The 13,255-nt window shown below is 40.2% G+C and overlaps 1 protein-coding gene across 1 annotated transcript in view; it reads right to left on the bottom strand.

Moving 5' to 3' along the window:
* The window catches only part of ltn1 (listerin E3 ubiquitin protein ligase 1), a 284,812-nt gene that overhangs the window by 266,558 nt on the left and 4,999 nt on the right, over positions 1–13,255 (bottom strand). The window lies entirely within an intron of this gene.

The raw sequence follows: 13,255 nt of genomic DNA, 5'->3' as shown, positions 1-13,255 counted from the left end.
ATCATCTTTAGAAGAGGCTTCCTTCTGGGACTACAGCCATGCAGACCAATTTGATGCAGTGTGCGGCGTATGGTCTGAGCTCTGACAGGCTGACCCCCCACCCCTTCAACCTCTGCAGCAATGCTGGCAGCACTCATACATCTATTTTCAAAAGACAACCTCTGGATATGACGCTGAGCACGTGCACTCAACTTCTTTGGTCAACCATGGCGAGGCCTGTTCTGAGTGAAACCTGTCCTATTAAACAGCTGTACGGTCTTGGCCACCGTGCTGCAGCTTAGTTTCAGGGTGTTGGCAATCTTCTAATAGCCTAGGCCATCTTTATGTAGAGCAACAATTCTTTTTTTCAAATCCTCCGAGAATTCTTTGCCATAAGGTGCCATGTTGAACTTCCAGTGACCAGTATGAGAGAGTGTGAGAGCGATAACACCAAATTAAACACACCTGCTCCCCATTCACACCTGAGACCTTGTAACACTAACAAGTCACATGACACCGGGGAGGGAAAATGGCTAACTGGGCACAATTTAGACATTTTTCACTTAGTGGTGTACTCACTTTTGTTGCCAGCGGTTTAGACATTAATGGCTGTGTGTTGAGTTGTTTTAAGGGGACAGCAAATTTACACTGTTATACAAGCTGTACACCGACTACTTTACATTGTATCAAAGTGTCATATCTTCAGTGTTGTCCCATGAAAAGATATAATAAAATATTTACAAAAATGTGAGGGGTGTACTCACTTTTGTGAGATACTGTAAATCTTAAAAGTAGAACTGCAGCCAACAACAACTTTATTAATTGATTAGTTTTTCAAATATTTTCATTAATCAGGGTTTTTAAAAAAAAAAGAAGTAGTTTGAGTAGAAGTGCATGCATTTTTTCATAAATGAATTATTTTTATCCTTTGCACAATGCTCTTCTTCATAACTATAGCAAAACTTTGCTCTAAAATTACATTTGTCAAAAAAATACTGACTGATAACTTTAAGCTCTAGCTTAACACTTTCAAAGCTCTTGTTAACAACTTAACATCAAGGGGAAAAAGGTAAAAAAACGTTTTTAAGGGTCAGCAAAAGCTTCCTAGAGTGTGTGGTTTGACCTTACCTACTAAATGGCAAAAAAAAAACATGACAAGAAGTGAGCGTCAGAAATTTGAAAGCACCTTTTTTCTTTAAGGTACAGCATCAAATAATGGCTGGTGCTGTTAGAAGAAAATCTCTGCAAGAGAAGTGCAGTATATTGTTATTAGTTCGATTCTGCACTGTTGGATAAATATTTTGAGCAGCCAACAGAAACAAAAGGCAGTTGCACCGAGAATGCTGCTGGATTATGACCAAGGGTATGACAGCAAATGAGAAAAGAATCACCACAACATGTGTTCGTCGTGATGATTTGGGTAACTGAATGCTATAGTAACTTTCACACTATGTTCAGTCATTAGGAACAGTGTACTTTATTCAGGCTCTGAGTCTGTATCACTGAGTGTTAAGGTCAGAGGGCCATCCAGTGTAACTTGGTGTTCTTTTCCACTTGTTTGAAGTGAGTCAGCAACCTTTTAAAATACATTTTGAAATATTTTAGCTGTCCAGTGTTCATTTTGTAAGCAGAAGGCAGGGGCCTCTGCTCTACCTGGAGAAATAAGTGTCCTTTCCAGTTGATCATGACAGGCAAGGGAAATTCTTTCTTTTTTTCTTTGATAAAACTTAAACTATTTATAACAACGCTCCCAGGGCATTTGAGGAAAAATACATAACATCACTGATTGATCACCCGCCAATCTAAATCAGACTATTTTCACCACAAAAGATTCAATAGGTAATTGGTAAATTGGCCGATCACAAAAAAACAATCTTTTCAGCTCCTGCTTTTCTAAGCTTTATGGTAGTGCTGGGCGGTATACCGGTTCATACCGAAAACCGTTTTTTATTTTTGTTATGATATGGATTTTTCTTATACCGCATCACCGGTTTAAATTGCCTAAACAACGTTTGGAATGTGGCGCAGTGGGAAACTGTTTAAGGAGGACCTTTTTCACTGCTACACCACTAAACACATGCAATGGAGTACATGTGTCAGTGGAGGTGTTGCGCGGGGTCTCTTTTTCACTGCTACACCACTAAACATGCATACAACGGAGTACATGCATTAGTGGAGGTATTGCACGGTGAAAATGGACAAAGAACATTCCGAAACTGAAGCTGTAGCAGACAATAAAGTTGAACATGATGACACAGAAGAACTTTTGCTGGAAAAAGGAGTCACATCTGTTGTCTGGAGATACTTTGGATTTAAAAGGTCGGATGTGGACCATTATGTTCAAATGTGTGAATACTGTTTCTATACTACTGGATAATACTGCAAGCCAAGTTGTATTTTTTTTTTTCAATACTGTGCTGTGTAATAGTGTGACGACATGTTGACTTTATTCTCGACATTTCCACTTTAATCTCAACGCTTATGATGAGAATAAAGTCGACATTTCTACTTTGTTCTCGCCGTTTGTCAAGATTAAAGTCGACATGCTGACTTTATTCTTGTAATTTGTCATTAAAGTAGAACCTCGTAAACTAAACTTCATCTTAAAATGATTATTTAATTTACTAGATTTTCTCAAACCCCGTCATAAGTTATGTAGCACATTAAATGCTTTATGTTGTGTTCCAGGAGCCATGTTAATCGCAACGTGCTTCTTAAACTAACTTCCTCTTGCACTAAGAGGATGTGCACACAGCACACTGAATACATTAACTTAATGATATTCCTGCTCCCTGAACATTTAGAATGCTAAGATAAATACTTGATATAATTTTCATGATGAAATGCATTAAAGCATGTATTAATCATGTGGGGGCACAGTGGTGTTGAGGTTGCACTGCTGCCTCACAGCAATGGAGTCCCGGGTGTTCCCTGCTTTGAATTTGCATGTTTTCTGGTGGGTTTACTCGATGTGCTTCAGTTTCCTTTCAAAGTTATGTACAGTAGGATGGCGGGTTTTTTTATGCTATATTAACCCTGCTAGCGTACAGTGCATCCGGAAAGTATTCACAGCGTCATCACTTTTTCCACATTTTGTTATGTTACAGCCTTATTACAAAATGGATTAAATTCATTTTTTTCCTCAGAATTCTACACACAACACCCCATAATGACAACATGAAAAAAGTTTACTTGAGGTTTTTGCAAATTTATTAAAAATAAAAAAATTGAGAAAGCACATGTACATAAGTATTCACAGCCTTTGCCATGAAGCTCAAAATTGAGCTCAGGTGCATCCTGTTTCCCCTGATCACCCTTGAGATGTTTCTGCAGCTTAATTGGAGTCCACCTGTGGTAAATTCAGTTGACTGGACATGATTTGGAAAGGCACACACCTGTCTATATAAGGTCCCACAGTTGACAGTTCACATCAGAGCACACACCAAGCATGTAGTCAAAGGAATTGTCTGTAGACCTCTGAGACAGGATTGTCTCGAGGCACAAATCTGTGGAAGGTTACAGAAAAATTTCTGCTGCTTTGAAGGTCCCAATGAGCACAGTGGCCTCCATCATCCGTAAGTGGAAGAAGTTCGAAACCACCAGCACTCTTCCTAGAGCTGGCCGGCCATCTAAACGGAGCGATCAGGGAAGAAGGGCCTTAGTCAGGGAGGTGACCAAGAACCCGATGGTCACTCTGTTAGAGCTCCAGAGGTCCTCTGTGGAGAGAGGAGAACCTTCCAGAAGGACAACCATCTCTGAAGCAATCCACCAATCAGGCCTGTATGGTAGAGTGGCCAGACGGACGCCACTCCTTAGTAAAAGGCACATAGCAGCCCGCCTGGAGTTTGCCACCTGAAGGACTCTTAGACCATGAGAAAGAAAATTCTCTGGTCAGATGAGACAAAGATTGAACTCTTTGGTGTGAATGCGAGGCGTCACGTTTGGAGGAAACCAGGCACCGCTCATCACCAGGCCAATACCATCCCTACAGTGAAGCATGGTGGTGGCAGCATCATGCTGTGGGGATGTTTTTCAGCGGCAGGGACTGGGAGACTAGTCAGGATAAAGGGAAAGATGACTGCAGCAATGTACAGAGACATCCTGGATAAAAACCTTCTCCAGAGCGCTCTTGACCTCAGACTGGGGCGACGGTTCATCTTTCAGTAGGACAACAACCCTAAGCACACAGCCAAGATATCAAAGGAGTGGCTTCAGGACAACTCTGTGAATGTCCTTGAGTGGCCCAGCCAGAGCCCAGACTTGAACCCGATTGAACATCTCTGGAGAGATCTTAAAATGGCTGTGCACCGACGCTTCCCATCCAACCTGATGGAGCTTGAGAGGTGCTGCAAAGAGGAATGGGCGAAACTGGCCAAGGATAGGTGTGCCAAGCTTGTGGCATCATATTCAAAAAGACTTGAGGCTGTAATTGCTGCCAAAGGTGCATTGACAAAGTATTGAGCAAAGGCTGTGAATACTTATGTACATGTGATTTCTCAGTTTTTTTATATTTAATAAATTTGCAAAAACCTCAAGTAAACTTTTTTCACGTTGTCATTATGGGGTGTTGTGTGTAGAATTCTGAGGAAAAAAATGAATTTAATCCATTTTGGAATAAGGCTGTAACATAACAAAATGTGGAAAAAGTGATGACGCTGTGAATACTTTCCGGATACACTGTATGTATTGCTCGTATTCACCCTGCGATGTGCTGGCACCATGTTCAGAATTTCCTCCTGCCTTGCACACAATGCTTGCTGGGATGGGCGCAACCCTGACTGGACGGCATAATTAAACATGCATAACGAAGATTTTTTTTTTTTTTTTTTTTTAAAGTTCTGAACACTCCGTGGTCTAAGTTTATAACTAGTTTTAATTTCACAAGGACGTTTATTGTGTGGCGATTGGTTATGTGGAGAAAGAAACGTCCTTGAAACGTCGGACGTGAGAAGGTCCTTTAAAAAGGTTAACCCTCGCAAAGCTCCGGGAGCAGATGGCATCCCAGGCCATGCCCTCAGGGTGTGTGCTGACCAGCTAGCAGGTGTGTTCACCAACATCTTTAACCTCTCCCTGAGGCAGTCGGTGGTCCCCACTTCCTTCAAGGCATCCATCATTATTCCTGTCCCAAAGAAACCAGTGGTCTCCTGTCTGAATGACTATCGCCCGGTTGCACTGACATCAGTCATCATGAAGTGCTTTGAGTGATTGGTCAAAGGTTACATCTGCTCCTCCCTCCCTGACACGCTGGACCCTCTCCAATTTGCTTACAGAGCTAACAGATCTACAGGGGATGCCATTGCGCTAACAGGAAATACTGCCCTCACCCACTTGGAAAGAGGAAATACATATGTAAGAATGCTGTTCGTAGATTACCGCTCAGCATTCAACACCATCATCCCCTCAAAACTCGTCTTGAAGCTCGATGACCTTGGGTTGGGGATGACCAACTGCAGATGGGTTTTCTCTTTCCTCAGAAACAGGCCTCAGGTGGTGAGAGTCGGCAAATATACATCATCACTCATTTTAAACACAGGAGCGCCGCAGGGCTGTGTGCTTAGCCCCCTCTTGTACTCCTTGTTCACCCATGACTGTGTTGCAAAACACGGCACAAACACTATCATCAAGTTTGCGGACAACACAACCATTATGGACCTTATCACTGGCAACAATGAGACGGCCTACAGAGAGGAGGTGCTGGCACTGAGTAACTGGTGCCTGGATAACAACTTGTCTCTTAACATCAGCAAAACCAAGGATATGATCGTGATCGTGGACTATCGGAAACAGCAAGGCGGAGAACACCAGGCCATCTACATCAGCGGTGTAGATGTTGAAAGGGTTAACAGCTTCAAATTCCTCGGAGTAAACATCACAGAGGATCTCTCATGGACCCTTCACACAGACACTGTGGTCAGGATAGTTCGCCAGCGGCTCTACTTTCTGAGGAGGGTTGGCATGAATGCCAGCATCACCTCAAACTCTTACAGGAATGTGGTCGAGAGTCTGCTGACGGGCTGCATTACTGTCTGGTGTGGGAGCTGCTCTGCCAGCAGCCGGAAATCACTACAGAGAGTGGTGAAGGCAGCAGAGTGCATCACGGGCAAGAGTCTCCCTGCCATTGAAGACATTTACCTCCATCGGTGCCTGCGTAAGACAAGCAGCATCATAAAGGACCACAGCCATCCAGCACGCCAGTTGTTCTCCTTGTTACCGTCTCCCAGACGATACAGGAGTCTGGCTGCTCGGACTACAAGACTTAAGAACAGTTTTTATCACCAGGCCATTAGACTCCTCAACAGCAACACCTGAACACTTACATACACTTACATCACACCTACAGGTGCTGGCCATAAAATTAGAATATCATGACAAAGTTGATTTATTTCAGTAATTCCATTCAAAAAGTGAAACTTGTATATTAGATTCATTCATTACACACAGACTGATGTATTTCAGATGTTTATTTCTTTTAATGTTGATGATTATAACTGACAACTAATGAAAGTCCCAAATTCAGTATCTCAGAAAATTAGAATATCAATTAAGACCAATGCAAAAAAAGGATTTTTAGACATGTTGGCCAACTGAAAGGTATGAACATGAAAAGTATGAGCATGTACAGCACTCAATATTTAGTTGGGGCTCCTATGGCCTGGATTAATGCAGCAATGCAGCTTGGCATGGAGTCGATCAGTCTGTGGCACTGCTCAGGTGTTATGAGAGCCCATGTTGCTCTGATAGTGGCCTTCAGCTCTTCTGAATTGTTGGGTCTGGCGTATTGCATCTTCCTCTTCACAATACCCCATAGATTTTCTATGGGGTTAAGGTCAGGCGAGTTTGCTGGCCAATCAAGAACAAGGATACCATGGTCCTTAAACCAGGCACTGGTAGCTTTGGCACTGTGTGCAGGTGCCAGGTCCTGTTGGAAAATGAAATCTGCATCTCCATAAAGTTCGTCAGCAGCAGGAAGCATGAAGTGCTCTAAAACTTCCTGGTAGACGGCTGCGTTGACCTTGGACCTCAGAAAACACAATGGACCAACACCAGCAGATGACATGGCACCCAAACCATCACCGACTGTGGAAACTTTACACTGGACCTCAAGCAATGTGGATTCTGTGCCTCTCCTCTCTTCCTCCAGACTCTGGGACCTTGATTTCCAAAGGAAATGCAAAATTTACTTTCATAAGAGAACATAACTTTGGACCACTCAGCAGACGAGACGCTTCTGATGCTGTCTCTTGTTCAAGAGTGGCTTGACACAAGGAATGCGACAGCTGAAACCCATGTCTTGCATATGTCTGTGCGTGGTGGTTCTTGAAGCACTGACTCCAGCTGCAGTCCACTCTTTGTGTATCTCCCCCACATTTTTGAATGGGTTTTGTTTCATAATCCTCTCTAGGGTGCGGTTATCCCTATTGCTTGTACACTTTTTTCTACCACATCTTGTCCTTCCCTTCGCCTCTCTATTAATGTGCTTGGACACAGAGCTCTGTGAACAGCCAGCCTCTTTAGCAATGACCTTTTGTGTCTTGCCCTCCTTGTGCAAGGTGTCAATGGTCGTCTTTTGGACAACTGTCAAATCAGCAGTCTTCCCCGTGATTGTGTAGCCTACAGAACTAGACTAAGAGACCATTTAAAGGCTTTTGCAGGTGTTTTGAGTTAATTAGCTGATTAGAGTGTGGCACCAGGTGTCTTCAATATTGAACCTTTTCACAATATTCTAACTTTCCGAGATACTGAATTTGGGACTTTCATTAGTTGTCAGTTATAATCATCAACATTAAAAGAAAAAAACATTTGAAATACATCAGTCTGTGTGTAATGAATGAATCTAATATACAAGTTTCACTTTTTGAATGGAATTACTGAAATAAATCAACTTTGTCATGATAGTCTAATTTTATGACCAGCACCTGTACATTGCATTACATTTACATTGCACTACTCACATACAAGCTGTACCTGTACACACTCGGAATACTGACTGGAATATGCATTTGTACTTTATGGAATATGCATCAGCATTTTATAAACCATTACCTGTGCAATAACTGTCAGTTGTATTTGCTCCTCATTCAACTCATATTGCTCTATAACTTCTTTTAAAACGTACACATATTATTCTATATTGCTAGTTTATTTTTAACTTGTAAATTTTTCAATTATTTTTAGCATTATCGGAACTAGGCTGAGTGACTTGTTTTTTCTCGTCATACACATTTCATTGTAATGTTGACCTTGTGTTAACCTGCCTATGATAAATAAATAATTAAATAAACTTATTACGGAGTTTGAGAAAATCTAGAGAAATAAACATTGATTTTAGGATGAAGTTTAGTTTACGTCATTCTACTTTAATGACAAAATAAACTACAAGAATAAAGTGGAAATGTCGACTTTAATCTCGACATATAGTTTTGTTTTTTTTTCCACTGTGTCCGTATTTTTTTTTCTTCACTGTGGCCCTAATACGATTCCGTAGGGCTATACCACAAATAGCATTATAAATGCAAGTTGCAGTTTTATTATTTATGTATATAGCTTAGCTTGAAGCAAGGTCCATATTGATGCAGTTTGCCTTAATGATGGTTCAGTTGGTAAAGATGTCATCACCAAGTTGCACTTGTTTTATTTTATTTTATTTTTATTTGGTGAATACTGTGTAATGCACCTGGGTTTGAAGTCTTGGAAGTAATAGTAATATTACTGGAAGTTGCACTATTATTTATTTTATTGTTATTATTTATTAGTTTAAATATTATGCAATTTAATGATGGTAAAGTTGTTTAAAAAGTCACTTTAATGTGTCAGTGAACAGAGATTGTTAACATTAAAAAAGTGTAGTTGGTTTACAAAAAATATTTACTACTTATTCCTTTTCTAAGACATGTTCAGTGCAATACAACTTTGACAAGCACGTCTGGATATTTTACTAAGTCTAAATGCCTCTTTGGATGGTTGAAAATATGTTGTCAAAATTTTTGTTTAAGTTGTTTGCAAACATTGTTCAATAAAAAGGCTTTATATTTTGACTGCATCTGTCATGCAATGTGATTCCTTCTCTTCATTAGTGCCACCCCCTTGAAAACTATCACTTTATGGGGCCATGCAAACCTGTATTAATTAATGCACTTTAAAAAATTTTTTGTACAATGTACAATTCTCATGACAGTGGAATAGGTTATTCTTAGCCAGTAATTGCAGTGGAAAATGTGGTTAACATCCACTCTCGCATGGGAAAAAGAAAATCCATCCAATACCGTGAAACCAGTATAATTTTGAAAATATAGAATTTTGGTCATACCACCCAGCACTACTTTATGTTAATAGCTACATTTCGTTGTACCTGTAAAACAAATTAGTTGCCATGTTCTTTTGTGGAAGGTATTATGGTAGTTGAGCTAGCGCTTTTTTTTTTTTTTTGCGCAATGAACCTCCTGTAGTCTAAACAAGCACCAAGTCGAAGCTCGTTTTACAAGAGAGAATGAGACAACTGAAATATTACACTTTAAGTTGAAGAACCACCAAACAATTGGTACTTTCCACAACTGGCAAAGTGCGTATCTCAGGTGAACTGTAAAACTTTTGCTCAATATCAAATTTCTAAATACTGATACCAAAATTCAAAATGTCAACATTTTGAAATCTAACAAATTCAGCTTTTAAAATTGCAGATGTTTTGTTATTGAATTCAGAAATGTTCAATACCGGAGATGTGAAAAATGATTACCAAAAATGACAAAAAATGCAAATAATACTGACTGTCATAAAGACTATAGCCACAAGAAGACTTCTTAAAGCTCCTAATCCTTGATACAACTATCAATATACAAGTCCTGGTTTCACAAAACCTTTAATTTTAAGAAATATCTTTATACAAGTTTCTCCACAATAAAGTGAAGGCTTTTTATCTTTATCTTTCGTTCTCCTTCACTCCTGCCAGCCAAGCTCAGTACTCCACCCATTCCCAACTCTGATTCACACCAAGAAGGCGAAACAGTTCCTTTTCAGCCTATAACCAGGAGCACTTCTGGTGTAAAAACACTAGTATTTTGCACAATTTCGAGAGCATTTTGTGCCATTGTTGTGTTTTAAGAGGCAAAATTGTTCAATTTGGGGGCATATTTGACCGTTACTCCCTGTTAGTCCTTGATGCTAAGTATCCTGCCAAGAAAATGCCACTGAAGTCTACCTTCAGCAGTGTCTCATAGATGAAATTCTGAGGACAACTTTCTGCCTAATAGCAATGAGTAAGCTTCAGAAAGGGATCCGAAGATAATAAAGACATCCTTTACATATCAAAATGTCTTCTACACTCACAACATAGCAGCTGTGGATTAAGGTCAACAGTTACAAACAGGCTTCTTATTACCTAGAATCCTGTGCCTATTTTTATTTTTTATTCCTCATGTCAGTTTGAACCTTTTGGCTACAACCAGATTGCTCATTCACACAACCCTATAAAGCATTGAGCACTGCTAAGTAACAAAACACAGTCAACAAGCTTTACCTCACATGAAGCGACACAATAACACTTGCAAGGAAGTTCAAAAATGATGCACAGTAGATTATAGCACCTCTCCACTGTGTTCTGAAAAACTGAACTTTCAGCCAGTTACCTTACCAATAAGCCAGCCAACAAGCACAGCATCATTTTGTCTGCCAAAGCTACTTTGCCTCAAAATAAATGAATCATTGGTTGACCCAGGCCACTGAGACACAATGTTCGTCGGTCTAATCTTGACCATCTTGACATAACAGATTGCATTAACACTAGAATCCCTGAAGCCTACGAAAAAAGTAGTAATGCTAGGCCACCTTAAATTCCCTCGTACCTCTTCATCAGTATCTTTGTTTTGCAAATGTGTCAATCAGCACAAGCAGCAAGCAGCCTGCTATCCCATTCCTCACCAACAATTATGAAAGCTGCGAGGGAATTTAAGGTGACTTTTTTTGTAGGCTCCAGGGATCCTAGTGTTAATGGAATATCACTGCTTACAGTTAACAAAGGCAGTTTCATTCTTGCTAGGTACCCTTATTGCAGCACGAGTCCAGTAAATTGCTCCAGTTATGTTTGGAAAACTGGACACTGCTGCAAATTGTCTTTATATTTTGAATTTTTTTTTTTTATGTTGGCATGAACAAGTTATATTTTATTCATGTATACACACACCATATGAAACTAAGTGAAGTGCCTTGTCAGTTTATTAATGGCTACCAGCACACTGGGCACAATGGGGTGAAAGTTGGCTGATAGGCATTTGGCTGAGAGGTCAGAAGTTTAAGAAGTGATGAAAGGTAACCCAAATAAACTGAAGAAAAACCAAAAAAGTTCTTCAGTGCAAATACTTGAAAGGGAACTAAAATTGAGACTCTACATTATATTCATCATTTTTAAGGTTTAATCTATTTGTAGCATCAATGCACAGAATAGTGTTAACATTTTTTATGTACACAAGATGTCATTTAGCTGGTGTGGCTACATTTCCCTACTTGATGAAGGGTGTCCCAAAGATATTTCACTATGCATATGCAAATACTCCAAAATCCAAAACTATCTGGAATATTTCCAGTTTGAGGCATTTATCTATCCAACTATGAAAATAAAACCTTATGGTCAAACTCACCTCTTTACTTTTCAATGTTATCCTCCCTGACTTTGTTCTAGATAAAAAGGGTTAAATTGCTGGAGACAATTAATCTTGATACTAAAGCAAACCTGTTACCACCACCATGAAGTCATTATCTTTGGGAAATCTCCATCCATGTAGGTTTCAAAAGGTGATGGTTGATTTGTGTGGCTTGAATTCCAGGAGCAGAACATTTGTGAACAAGAGAACTATCTTCATGACTTTTCCAGCTGACTGCTGCAAACAAAATTTCTTGGGGGTTCCATAACCCCTTATGCTTCAATTGCATAAACTAATTTGTGTCTGGATCATGGTGGTGAACACTGTTTCATCCCCATTAACAATATGTAAGGAAACGTCTGTTCTAGTTTGTCACACATGTGCGCATAGGAGGTAGCTAAAGGGCTCAAAAGAAGGTAATTCCCAGTCAGACCAGGGGATGGCAGAGTGCATTAATCTTTTCTCTTATCTCCCTGCAGACGAAATATGGGAAATTCCGCCTGGCTCCCATGAAGATGTCCCTTCTCATTCCACCCCACAAGATGTTCCTTCCGGTTCTGCCCCCCAAGATGTTGCAGCCTGGTGACCTAATTTCTGGTTCCGGTCCCAAGATCCCTCCTCTTCCTGCCATTCAACTATATATCCACCATGTTTATTAACCTGTGCAGTTCTGTTTTGGACTCTTGTCTGTAAAGACCATTTTTCTCAACCTTTTTTCACATTTGCAGCCAATTCTCAAGTATACGGGAGGCTGCCCCAAACCTCTTTGTGTGTCAAGGCTTGATTACTTACCACAAGTTCTTATGACTGAATTCCTGGTGACATGTTTTCTGACCTGGTGTCAGTAGTCGTGGAATCCATTGGGAACTGACCTTTGACAACATCAAATTAGTATGGAAGATTGTGGAAACTGATCCAGCTGAAATGCCTAGTTAATGTGCTATAACAATAACCTTAACATAACGATCTTCCATAATCATGGCCTCCACTTTTTGGCACATCTCCTGTGAAGATGCTGCCACAGGACACTCCTTGCAAGCATCATCTTCAATCAACTCTCAACCCCATTTAAAATGCATAACCCAAAAATTTACCTAACAGTATGATAATGTATCACCATCAATTTTTTGTGTATTTCTTTGTCTTCTTCATTTCTTTCCTTAATCTAGTAATGGAATGATGCTCCCAATCTGCCAATTTTCTCTCTCTCTGAGGGCTTGATATGAAATGACCTCAAACTGGATGTGTGGCAAGCCAAGACATGTTCTGGTCCCAAGTAACAAGTTCAGATTTGTTGACACAAATATATGACACTCAGGTAGATAAATCATTGATGCAAAAACACACAAAAACACTGAAATAAAATGTGCCAGTCTACACTTTTGCCTCATTCTACATCTGCTCCTCTAATTCAGGATTGTGAGGGGGCCAGAGCCTATCGTGCCATGAATGGTCCAAGGCAGAAAACAACCCTGGGGAGGATTACAGTTCATTGCAGGGCATATGTTCCGACACACACCCACACTCAAATAATTCTGGAATTGCCAAATAACGTAACTTGAACAGTATTTGGGATGTATAAGGGAAACCAGGGTACCTGTAGGAAAATGCATACAGACATAAGGAGACTCTGCAAAATCTAT

This window comes from Erpetoichthys calabaricus, chromosome 4 (genome assembly GCF_900747795.2).
Source record: "Erpetoichthys calabaricus chromosome 4, fErpCal1.3, whole genome shotgun sequence".
Taxonomy (NCBI): Eukaryota; Metazoa; Chordata; class Cladistia; order Polypteriformes; family Polypteridae; genus Erpetoichthys; species Erpetoichthys calabaricus.
The sequence above is the reverse complement of the archived record's forward strand: the minus strand, read 5'-3'. Positions and strand labels throughout refer to the sequence as shown.